This window comes from Tamandua tetradactyla, chromosome 1 (genome assembly GCF_023851605.1).
Source record: "Tamandua tetradactyla isolate mTamTet1 chromosome 1, mTamTet1.pri, whole genome shotgun sequence".
Classification (NCBI taxonomy): Eukaryota; Metazoa; Chordata; class Mammalia; order Pilosa; family Myrmecophagidae; genus Tamandua; species Tamandua tetradactyla.
Window position 1 is genome coordinate 57,000,992 of NC_135327.1, and position 13,299 is coordinate 57,014,290.

At 36.4% G+C, this 13,299-nt stretch overlaps 1 pseudogene; it reads right to left on the reverse strand.

The window, feature by feature from the left end:
• Window positions 1–4,736: 4,736 nt before the first annotated feature.
• LOC143647026 (dnaJ homolog subfamily C member 24 pseudogene) lies at window positions 4,737–7,084 on the reverse strand (annotated as a pseudogene).
• Between the last annotated feature and the right edge of the window lie 6,215 nt (window positions 7,085–13,299).

Consider the following 13,299-nt stretch of genomic DNA (forward strand, 5'->3'; position numbering starts at 1 on the left):
GAGTAACTAGAGGGAAATATCTGAAAATGTTGAACTGTAATCTGATAGCCTTGATTCTTAAAGATGATTAAATAACCATAGAGCTTTCAAAGTGTGACCATGTGATTGCGAAAACTTTGTAACTGACACTTCCTTTGTTCAGTGTATGGAAAAATGAGTAAGAAAAACAAAAAGAGACAAAAAATAAATAACAGGGGCACGGAGATATGGGGTGTTCGGGTGTTCTTTTTCACTTCTATTTTTACTTTTTTTCTTTTAATTTTTTTGAAGTAATGAAAATGTTCAAAATCTATTGTAATGATGAAGGCACAGTTATATGATGATACTGTGGACCACTGATGGCAAAATTTGAATGACTGTATGGTATGTGAATATAAAATATATCTCAATAAAATTGCATTAAACTAAAAAAAAGAAATGGAACTAGGATAATGGTTATCCCTGCAGGAAGGGCAACTTAGCAGGTGACTGAAAGGGGAAGGGAGGAATCTGGGTTGCTGGTAATGTTCTATTTCTTGTTCTGGGTATTAATTACATTGGTATGTCAAATTTGTAAAAATTCACTTCTGATATGTGCTCTTTCTTATACTTCAATAAATTGGAAATTTAAAAAAATTAAATTAAAATTTAAAAAATCCACATGTACAAACAAAATGTTAGAGCTAATAAATTCAACAAAGTTGAATACAAAATCAATACACAAAAAGTTAAATTTCTATACCCTAGTAATGAAAAATCCAAAGGTAAAATTTAAAAAATGATTCTGTTTACAATAGCATCAAAAAGAATAAAGAATCAAATATTAAGGAAAATGTTTAACCAACAATGCACAAGACTTTTCACTGGAAACTGCAAAATATTGCTGAAAGAAATTTTAAAAGATCAAAATGAATGGAAAAGTCTTGTACTCATGGACTGTAAGTATTAACATTGCTAAGATGACAATGCTTACCCAAAACCATATACAGAGTAAATGAAATTCCTATAAAAATCCTAATGGTGTTTTGTGCAGAAATAGAAAAACCCATCCTAAAATTCATATGAAATTTCAAGGGACTCCAAACAGCCAAAATAATCTTGAAAGAGAAGAGCAAAGTTGAAGGACTCACTCTTCCTCGCTCTTGAACAAATAATGCTGGGAAAAGAGGAAATCCATATGAAAAAGAATGAAACTGGAGCTCTACTTCACACCATAAAAAAAAAAAAACTATTTCAAAATGGAACAAAGTTATTTGGTACAAAATTTATATTTTGACTAGTGCATTTCCTAATATAACTTATGTAGACAGCTTAATTGAACACCATAAGTACATGGAACTGTGACTAGGACATGAGATTTTGTTGGTTTGTCCAGAGTGATGCCCCGATAAATCCCAGAGTGATTTGAACAGTGAATAAAATGTATTTGCAAAGTCCCCTTCAGGGAATGGTGAGAACGGGGGAAAATTCAACTTCCCCAAGTTGAATTTTTGATATTCTCACAAGCAGTGTGGACAACCAAAGCTATAGGCTGAGGCCCCAATCTTGGGGTTTGTTCATATGAAACTTAACCCCACAAAGGATAGGTGAAGCCTACTTAAAATCAGGCCTAAGAGTCACCCCCAAGAGAATCTCTTTTGCTGCTCAAATGTGGCCTCTCTCTCCAGCCAACACAATAAGCAAACTCACCACCCTCCCCCTGTCTATGTGGGCCATGACTCCCAGGGGTGTGGACCTTCCTGGCAACGTAGGACAGAAATCCTGGAATGAGCTGAGACTCAGCATTAAGGGATTGGGAAAAACCCTATAATGAACTGAGACTCAGTATCAAGGGATTGAGAAAACCTTTGCAACCAAAAGGGGGAAAGAGTGAAATGAGACAAAGTATCAATGGTTGAGAGATTCCAAACAGAGTCCAGGGGTTATCCTGGAGGTTATTCTTACCCATTAAGTAGTTATCACTTTGTTATTCAAGACGTAATAGAGAGGCTGGAGGGAACTACCTGAAAATGTAGAGGTGTGTTCCAATAGCCATGTTTCTTGAGGATGATAGAATAATGATATAGCTTTCACAATGTGACTGTGTGATTGTGAAAACCTTGGGTCTGATGCTCCTTTTATCTACCTTGTCAACAGACGAGCAGAACATATGGAATAAAAAGAAATAATAGGGGGAACAAATGTTAAAATAAATTTAGTTTGAAATGTTAGTGATTAATGAAAGGGAGGTGTAAGGGGTATGGTATATACAATTTTTTTTTCTGTTTTCGTTTGATTTCTTTTTCTGAATAGATGCAAACATTCCAAGAAATGATCATGATCATGACTATGCAACTATGTGATGATATTGTGAATTACTGATTATATATAGAATGGAATGATCAAAATAGGAATGTTTGCATTTGCTTGATGTTTTTTTGGTATTTAAAAAAATACAATAAAAAAATCAAAAAAATAAAATACTGGAGTATGAAAAAAAAACGGAACAAAGACTTAAACGTAGGAGATAAAACCATAAAACTCTTAGAAGAGAACATAGGAGAAAATTTTCATGACTTGGGATTTGGCAATGGTTTCTTAATATGACATCAAAACTAGAGGCAACAAAAGAAAACAGAATAAACTGGACTTAATCAAATAAAAAATTGTTGTGCATCAAAGGACACTATCAAGAGAGTGAAAAGGCAATACACAGAATGTGAGAAAATATTTGTAAATCATACAACTAATATAAAGACTATGTAAAAAAAATCCTATTATATAACAACAACAACAAAAAACAAACACCCTGTTTAAAATATGGGCAAAGGACCCATTTCTCCAAAGAAGATACACAAATGGCCAATAAGAGCATGAAAAGATGCTTGGTATCATTAGCCACTGTGGAAATGCAAATCAAAACCTCAGTAAGACGCCACTTCAACCCACTAGGATGCTATTGTTTATAGAAACGGGAGAAAAAAAAACAAGCATTGGCAAGGATGTGGAGAAATTGGAACTTTTATGCACTGCTGGTAGGAATGTAAAATGGTGCAGTTACTAGTGGAAAAGTTTGGCACTTCCTAAAAAAGTTAATCATAGAATTAGCATAAGACCCAACAATTCCATGCCAAAAGAATTGAAAACAGGTGTTCAAACAGATACTTGTACACAAATGTCCATCACAGCATTATTCACAACAGACAAAATACAGAAACAACCTAAGTGTCCATCAAGAGAGAAATGAATGAAAACAAAATGTGGCATATACGTTCAACAGAATTTTATTCAGTCATAAAAAGGCTGAATGAAGTTCTGATACATGCTACAAGATGGATGGACCTTGGAAACATTATGGTCAATGAAATAAGCCAGACACAAAAGGACAAATATTGTATGATTCCATTCATATGAAATATCTAGAAAAGGCTAACTCATAAAGATAGAAAGTAGAACAGAGGCTATCAGGGGTTGGAGGTGGAGGAAATGGGGAGTTATTGCCTACTGCATATAGTATTTCTGCTTGGAGTGATGAAAAAGTTCTAGAAATAAACAGTCGTGATGTTACATAACACGTCTTCTTTATTAGAGAAGTTGTGGGTTTACAGAACTATCACACATATAAAATACAGAATTCCCATATACCAACCCACCACCAACACCTTGCATTAGTCTGGAACATTTGTTACAACTGATGATGGCACATTTTAATAATTCTATGGTTTCTTTAACTTACAGTTTACTGTGTAATATAGTTTCTCAGATTTTTTTTTTCTAGCTGCATGGGCTGGGAATCAAACATGGGTCACCCTCATGGCAGACAAGCATTCTACCACTGAATCACCTGTGCACCCAATTCCATAGATTTTTAAAACATTTTTATTGTTACCATATATACAATCTAACATTTCCCCTTTTAATCATACTCAGATAAATACTTCAATGCTGTTAATTGCATTCACAATGTTGTGCTATCATCCATTACCAAAACATCTCCATCACTCCAAATGGAAACCCTGTACATTTCAAATAATGTTTTATTGTAAAGAAATACTGCATATAATTATTTGTAAGAAATATGTAAGGCATCTTTAAGCAGAAACACATAAAACAAAGTTACATAGGATCAGACACCAGAGGCTTATAGGATTCTAACCTTATATTTCCCCTAGAAGAAAGGATCAGTATTTGCTAATTCAGTGTTTGCAGCAACTGTATAGAACATTAGCTACCACGAATGAGAATCAACTGTATATAGAAAAATAACTCTTTAAGGGGTATGACATTTACAGTCTGCTGTAGTCAAGAATAATACACTGTAAAAGTCCATTTCATCATACCAACAATGGAATGGTTTCTTATTAATAAATATAGGCATAACTACTGTAATAACTTGGCATAGAAAAGGAACTACTTTAGCTGTTTCAAACTATTATTTTTTAAAAGGCTTCTGCCTCCTAAATTACATTCCGAAGCTGAAAATGGCAGTGTTTAAGAGCTTACTCCCTATAGTATCACTGCATGGATCTGGAGATAGAGTCAGGATTGGAGTCAAGCCTTCTGACTCGAATGCTGTTCTTCTTTCTATATTTGCCCCCTTTGCCTTCTTTAACTTCAAAATAACTTCATGAATATCCATATCCAGCTATCAATATGAGAGAGGTAGTGATGGAGATGTCATAATTTCTTGCCAACATGGCTGCCATGGTTGATGCAAGGCAACACAAAATGGCCTAGTCCGTGACCAGCTTTCTTCTGGGAACTAGCGGTGGCTCGCACCAAAAGCGCTAACCTTAAATCTGCCCTCCACCCTAGCAACAACGGTGACCAATCCCAGTCCGACACGTGTCCCTGCATGCTCCCAGCCTATATAAGCCTGTGCACTTCCTCAATAAAGCAGACGCCTTCCACTCACCTCTGAGGGTTGTCTCCTGAGTCGTTTCTTCGTGACTGTGTGCTGTGTGCCTGACTCAGTATGGCCGCTTACCCCCAGCCATCAGCTACCTGACAAGGTAGACTCACATGTTATTCACAAATAATCTAATTTAATTCTAATAACCTTATAATTTGAAATAGAGGTAGGTTAGGCCTGTATCTACCTAGACACATCATCTGTTAGATCAGAAACGAACTGCAAAGGAATATGATGATATTGTTACCCACTAAAACAAGAGACATGCTTACATGAGAAAAAATAAAATTCTCATATGCTTATATGAGAAAAAATAAAATTCTATGGTGAACCAGTAACAAAATTTTCAAATGCAAATTCACTATGTATAATTCATTCAAGAATAAAAATAAGTCCTTGTTTTTATTCGGCGATCTGTAAGTGTAAATTATAAATATATGTAAATAACTAATTGTTAGTGGCCTCTGCTTGACAATTTGGTATTTCTCTGCAAATAATACAGCTGACAAAAAGGAATCCTACTTCTTTATATGTTTGCTCAAATGGATTCTTCTCAACATGTCTGAATAAATGGTTAAAGGATTTCAAGTAATGAACAATATCAACTATAATAAAGGAGTTCTATAATTAGTGAGCATGTACCAGAAGAAATTAGGTTAACTTCTTCTTCTTCTTCCTTGGAAATACTGTATTTTCCACCACATCAGCAATTCAGCAAAAAAGAGCTATCATTTTCATTCCAGGACAGTTCTTCAAGATACACTCATGGATCTACTGGTTCCATATTTCTCAGATCATCTTCATGCCGCTGCAGGTCATACTCTTTTTTTGTCTCTTCATTCCCCAGAATTTTCCATACCTGATCAATTTCGATGAACTTCTGTATACATTCCTCCACTGCTCCTGCTGGCACATCTGCACTTCGTATGGATGATACATTAATAGAGTTTTTGATACTTTCGTTTTAAGTCTCACATGCTTGCTGATGGGTCTGCCCCCAGAATGCCATACCAATCCTTTCTTGATACCTGCTCAAATGCCATCATCCATTGAGGAGGGAGAGGACCTTCTCAGATTAGTTAACTTCGCACACCCGTCGCCGTGCACACCTGTCTGCCTTTGGCCAAAACTCCACTCATTCTGTTTATTTCAAATCAGTGAGATCATACTTTAGTTTTCCTTTGTGTCCGGCTTATTTCATTCAACATAATGTCTTCAAGGTTTATCCATGTTGTCTCATGTATCAGGACTTCATTTCTTTTATGGATAATATTGAATGAATAATATTCCATGTATGAATATACCACATTTTATTCATCCATTCATTGGTTGATGGATACTTAGGTTGCTTCCATCTTTTGGCAATTGTGAAAAATGCTGCTATGAATACCATTGTGTGCAAATATCTGTGTGAGTCCCTGCTTTCAATTCTTTCAGTTATGTACCTAATAGTGGAATTGCTGGGTCATAGGTAGTTCATTAACTTTCTGAGGAACTGTCAAATTGTCTTCTAGCAGCTGCACCATTTTGCATTCTCATGAGCAATGAATAAGTGTTCCTATTTCTCCACATCCTCTCCAATATTTGTTATTTTCCATTTTTAATAGCAGCCATGCTAATGGGCATGAAATGGTATCTAATTGAGATTATGATTTGCATTTCCCTGATATCTAATGATATTGAAAATTTTTTCTAGTGCTTATTCCCATTTGTATATCTTCTTTGGAGAGATGTCTGTTCAAGTCTTTTGCCGAATTTTAAATTGGGTTTGTCTCTTTGTTGTAAAGTTGAATGATTTCTTCATATATACTCGATATAAACCTTTATTGGATATGTGGTTTCCAAATATTTTCTCCCATTGTGTAGGTCATCATTTTACTTTTGTGGTAAAGTCCTTTAAGGAAGAAAAGCTTTCACTTTTGATGAAGTCCCATTTATCTATCTTTTCATTTGTTGCTTATGCTTTGGGTGTAGTCTAAGAAACCAATGCATAACACAAAGTCCTGAAGATGCTTCCCTACATTTCCTTCTAGGAGTCTGACAGTTCTAGCTCTTATTTTGTGGTCTTTGATACATTTAAAAATATATTTTTATTGACAAGACAACATACAAACAAACATTCTGATATGAAAACATTCCATACATGGTGTACAGTCAATGTTTCACAATATCATCACACAGTCATATATTCATCACTATGATCATTTTTTAGAACATTTGCATTACTCCGGAAAAAGAAATAAAAAGAAAAAACTCATACATACCATACCCCTTACCCCTCCCTCTCATTGAGCACTAATATTTCCATCTACCAAATATTTTTAACCTTTGTTCCCTCATTATTTGTTTATTTTTCAATTCATATTTTTTACTCATCTATCCATACCCTAGATAAAGGGAACATCAGACACAAGGTTTTCACAGTCACACAATCACATTGTAAATGTTATGTCTTTATACAAGCATCTTCAAGAAACAAGGCTACTGGAGATTAGCTCTAGTTTCAGGTACTCCCCTTTAGCTACTCAAATACATCATAAATTGAAAAAGGATATCTATATAATGAGTAAAAATAACCTCCAGGATAACCTCTTGACTCTGTTTGAAATCTCTCAGCCACTGGCACTTTATTTTGTCTCATTTCTCTCTTTCCCCTTTTGGTTGAGAAGGTTTTCTCAATCCCTTGGTGCTGAGCCCCAGTTCATTCTAGGATTTCTGTCCCATGTTGTCAGGGAGGTTTACACCTCTGGGAGCCATGTCCCATGTAGAGAGGGGGAGGACAGTGAGTTCACTTGCCATGTTGACTGAGAGAGAGAGAGGCTACATCTGAGCAACAAAAGAGGTTCTCTGAGGGTGACTCTTAGGCCTAATTTTAAGAAGGCTTAGCCTATCCTTTGTGAGGATAAGTTTCATAGGAACAAACCCCAAGATCAAGGGCTTATCTTTGCTCCATTTTAAGTTTATTTTTGTATATGGTGTGAGGGAGTGGGTCCTTCTTCTTTTTTGGAAATGGACATCCAATTTTCCCAGTACCATTTGTTGAACAGATTATTCTTTCCCAATTGAGTGGTTTTTGCCCACTTGTCAAAAATCAGTTGGCCATGAGAAAGGGGGAAAATTCAACTTCTCCAAGCGGAGAATTCTTGATATTTTCACAAGTAGTGGGGACAACCAAAGCAAAATGGGGAAGAGAGAAATGAGACGAAATAGAGTGTCAATGGCTGAGAGATTCCAGAGAGAGATGACAGGTTATCCTGGAGGTTATTCTTAGGCATTATATAGATATCACCTTTTAGTCAAGGTGTAATGGAGAGGCTGGAGGGAAGTGCCTGAAAATTCAGAGCTGTGTTCCAGTAGCCATGTTTCTTGAAGATGATTGTATAATGATATAGCTTTCACAATGTTACTGTGTGATTGTGAAAACCTTGAGTCTGATGCTCCTTTTATCCACCCTATCAATGGATGAGTAAAACATATGGATTAAAAATAAATAAATAATATGGGGAACAGATGTTAAATAAATTTAGTAGATTGAAATGCTAGTGATCAATGAAAGGGAGGGGTAAGGGGTGTGGTATGTTTGAATTTTTTTCTGTTTTCTTTTTATTTCTTTTACTGAACTAATGCAAATGTTTTAAATGATCATGATGATGAATATACAACTATGAGATGATATTGTGAGTTATTGAATATATATCAAGAATGGAATGATCATATGGTAAGAATGTTTGTGCTTGTATGTTGCTATGTTTAATAATAAAAAATCAGTTGACCATATGGTTCCTCAGAAAGTTAAGTATAGAACTGTCATGTGATCTAGCAATCCCATTACTCGGTATACGTTCAGAGAAACTGAAGGCAAGGACACAAATGGACAATTGCACACCAATGTTTATAGGAGCATTATTCACAATTGCCAAAAGATGGAAATAGTCCAAATGTCCATCAACAGACGAGTGGGTAGACAAGCTGTTAGATATACATACGATAGAATACTACACAGCTGTTAAGACAGAACAAAGTCATGAAGCATGTAACAACATGGATGAATCTTGAGGACATTATATGGAGTGAAATTAGCCAGGAACAAAAGGACAAATACTCTATGGTCTCACTAATATGAACCACATTAATGAGTGACTGTTGGGAGTTAAATAAGAACCCAGTTATCAGGAGATAGAAAGAGAGTAAAGATTGGGCATTTGGTGCTGAAAAAGTACAGAACATCCAACAGGACTGATTGTAAAGATTCAAAAATGGATAGCACAATACTATCTGATGGTAGCACAATAACATAAGCACACTGAATGAAGCCCAGTGTGAATATGGTTGAGGTAGGGGGGCTGGGGGTATGTATGACACCAGAAGGAAAGTATAAAGACTTGGATGGTATAATTTAGCAATGCCTAGAGTGGGCAATGATGGTAATTAAATGTTTTTGCATGAGTGAGAACGAATGAATGTCAACACTGCAAGGTATTGAAAATGGGATGCTACACAGGAAAAAATACAATCAGTGCAAATTAGGGTACAGTTAACAGTAACATAGTAATATACTTCTATTGAATCTAACAAAGACCTTATGCCAAAATTAAATGTCAATAGCAGGGGATATGGGGGAGTGGTATGGGATTCTTTGCAGAAGTAAATGTCCTCACACAGATTGATGGAGAAGGCATGGCTGTGATTATACCAAGAACCAATGATATTTTAACTTTAGTTGGATTGTATGATGTGTGAATAAAACTGCTGAAAAACAAACAGACAGATAAAAGTGTTGGAGAAAACGTGGAGAGAGCAATATCTATTCACTGTTCGTAGGGAAGCAGAGTGGTGCATCCTTTCTGGAGGGCAGTGTGGTGGCTCTACAGGAGGCTAGGGATGGGGTTGCCATATGATCCTGCAATCCCATTGCTAGGTGCATACTTGGAGGAACTGAGAGTGGGGACAGGAATGGACATTTGCACACTGTGTTTATGGCAGCAGTGTTAGTAATTTGCAATGGATGAGGTAGCCTAAGGGCACATCATCTAAGGAATGGAAGGGGGAAATGTGGTATATACCTACAATGGACTACTGAGCAGCTGCAAGAAGGAATGAAGTTGTGAGGCATGCACACAACCTTGAGGACAGTTTGTTGAATGAAGTGTCAGAAACAAAAAGACATATTATCATGCTTTACTCATATGGACTAATTGCAATGTACAAACTCGGAGAATTGAAGTCCGGAGCATGGGTTATCAGGTTGGGGCCTGTTGTAGAGTCCTAGATTGCAATCCCTTACAGCAGTCACATCTATTCCAGAATTGTAACTGTTATTTCTAAATTCTGAGGTGTTGAGATATTTGTGTATAACATGGTCATCCCCTGGAACTTTAGGTATTTGTGTGACACCTGAAACTCAGAGTTAGAGTGCTGAAACTATGAAAGTCAGCGTTACCTCATACAGCAACTATTAAAAAGTTGAAAAAATGATCAGACTTCAACTAGACAGATGAATGAAGCTACTCTTCTACTTAGAAGGACTAAGGTAAATCAGAATACAGGGTAAAGGCTGATATGGTCTATATTTATAACCTCAACTTCTGTGTGAGACCAAAGGAAGAGATGTTTATTTGGTGCAAAATTTATGTTTTTGGTAGCACACTATCTAATTTAACTTGTATGGTCAGTTTACTTGAACACCATAATCACATGGAATTTTCAATAGGAAGTAAGATCTTGTTGGTTTCCTGATATTCCTGATATTCTCACAAGCATTGGGGACAACAAATTTAATAAACTGAGCCCTCAATCTTGGGACTCACCCCTATGAAACTTAATCCTGCCAAGGAGAAGCTAAGCCTACCAATGCAAACAATATTTATTTGGTACAAAATGTATATATTTTTAATTTTTAAAATATTTAATTATATATAATTTATGTGGACAGTTTAATTGAACACCATAAGTACACAGAACCTTGACAGGGCATGAGATTTTGCAGGTTTGTCCAGAGTGATGCCCTGATAAATTCCAGAGGTATCTGAACAGTGAATAAAAAAGTATTTGCAAAGTCCCCTTGAGGGAATAGGGAGAAAGGGGGAAAATTCAACTTTCCCATGTGGAGAATTTCTGATATTCTCATAAGCAGTGGGGACAACCAAACCAATAGGCTGAGCCCCCAATCTTGGGGTTTGTACATATAAAACTTAACCCCTGCAAAGTATAGGCTAAGCCTACTTAAATTAGGCCTGAGTCACCCCCAAGAGAAGCTCTCCTTTTGCTCAGATGTGGCCTCTCTCTCAGCCAACACGACAAGCAAACTCACTGCCCTCCCCCTCTCTACGTGGGACATGACTCCAAGGGAGTGGACCTTCCTGGCAACATGGGACAGAAATCCTAGAATGAGCTGGGACTCAGCACCAAGGGATTGAGAAAACCTCGAATTTAAGAGGGAAGAAAGAAATGACACAAAATAAAGTGTCAATGACTGAGAGATTCCAAACAGAGTCGAGAGTTAATCTTGGAAGTTATTTTTATGCATTAGATATCACCTTTTTAGTTACGGCATAAGAGAGAGGCTAGAGGGAAGTGCCTGAAAATGTAGAGCTGTATTCTAGTAGCCATGTTTCTTGAAGATGATTGTATAATGATACACCTCTCGCAATGTGACAGTGTGATTGTGAAAACCATGTGCCTGATGCTTTTATCTACCTTATGGACAGATGAGTAGAGTAAAGCATATGGATTAAAAATAAATAAATAATAGCGGAACAAATGTTAAAATAAATTCAGTAGATTGAAATGCTAGTGATCAATGAAAGGGAGGGGCAATGAATGAATTGTTTTGTTTTCTGTTTATTTTTCCGAATTGATGCAAATGTTCTAAAAAATGATCATGATGATGAATATACAACTATGTGATGAAAAACAGAATGTTCATATTGTATGTTGATCTGTTTTATTAAAATTTTTAATAAATTTATACTTTGACTAGTGCATTTTCTAATATAACTTATGTGAACAGTTTAACTGAACACCATAAGTACATGGAACCTTGAGTAGGGCATGAGATTTAGTAGGCTTGTCCAGAGTTATGCCTTGATAAATCCCAAAGGGATTTGAACAGTGAATAAAAAAGTATTTGCAAAGTCCCCTTGGGGGAATGGGGAGAAAGGGAGAAAATTCAACTTCCCCATGTGGAGCATTCCTGATATTCTCACAGCAGTGAGGACAACTAGAGCAACAGGCTGAGCCCCCAATCTTGGGGTTTGTTCATATGAGGCTTATCCCCGCAAAGGATAGGCTAAACCTACTTAAAATTAGGCCTAAGAGTCACCCCCAGAAAACCTCTCTTGTTGCTAAGATGTAGCCTCTCTCAGCCAACACAAGCAAATTCACTGCCCTCCCACTCTCTATGTGGGACATGACTCCCGGGGGTGTGGACCTTCCTAGCAACATGGGACAGAAATCCTAGCATGAGCTGGGACTCAGCACCAAGTTATTGAGAAAACCTTCCCGACCAAAAGGGGGAAGGGCAAAATGAGACAAAATAAAGTGTCAGTGGCTGAGAGATTTCAAAGAGTCAAGAGGTTTTCCTGGAGGTTATTCCTACGCATTATATATATATCACCTTTTTAGTTAAGGTGTAATGGAGAGGCTGGAGGAAACTGCCTGAAAATGTAGAGCTGTGTTCCAGTAGCCATGTTTCTTGAAGATGATAGTATAATGGTATAGCTTTTGCAATGTGACTGTGTGATTGTGAAAACCTTGGGTCTGATGCTCCTTTTATCTACCTTATGGATAGATAAGTAAAACATATGGATTAAAAATAAATAAATAATAAAAAGAAGGAGGAGTTATAACAGAGAAGATAGGATTTATCAAATGAGTGCTGAACCGTTATATTGAAATTTCTTTTAGTTTCCAGTGTCTTTGGAGCAGCTAGAAGGAAAAACCCACAATTGTGGAACACTAACCATTGCAAACTCTGAAATCTGTTCTATAAATACTTGTCACAATATACTCTGATATTTGTTTTTTTGTATATATATATTTCTTAAGGTTTTGTTTTTAAGGAGACACTTTAAAGTGAGGGGAAAAGCAGCACTTACCTTTATTAAACAAAAAAAATATTATTTACCCTTTTCCCCTCACACTCGTCTACTGTTCCTCAATTGAACCTCAAAAAGCTATAAAAACTTCAGGGTTTTCAGTTAGTAATTAAGCAAAAATGAAGATGCAATTCCATTCCCCACCCAGCCATCCAAATTAGTGGAATCCTCTAAATTCTAGGACCCCTCATGGTCTGGAGACTCCCATAATAGTCCCAATAGAGGCCATTATAACTATTTTCCTGATCCAAGATCCAACCTAGAATCATGCACTGCATGGACTAGATTTTTTTTCTTTTTTTTCTTTTTTGCATGGGCAGGCACTGGGAATTG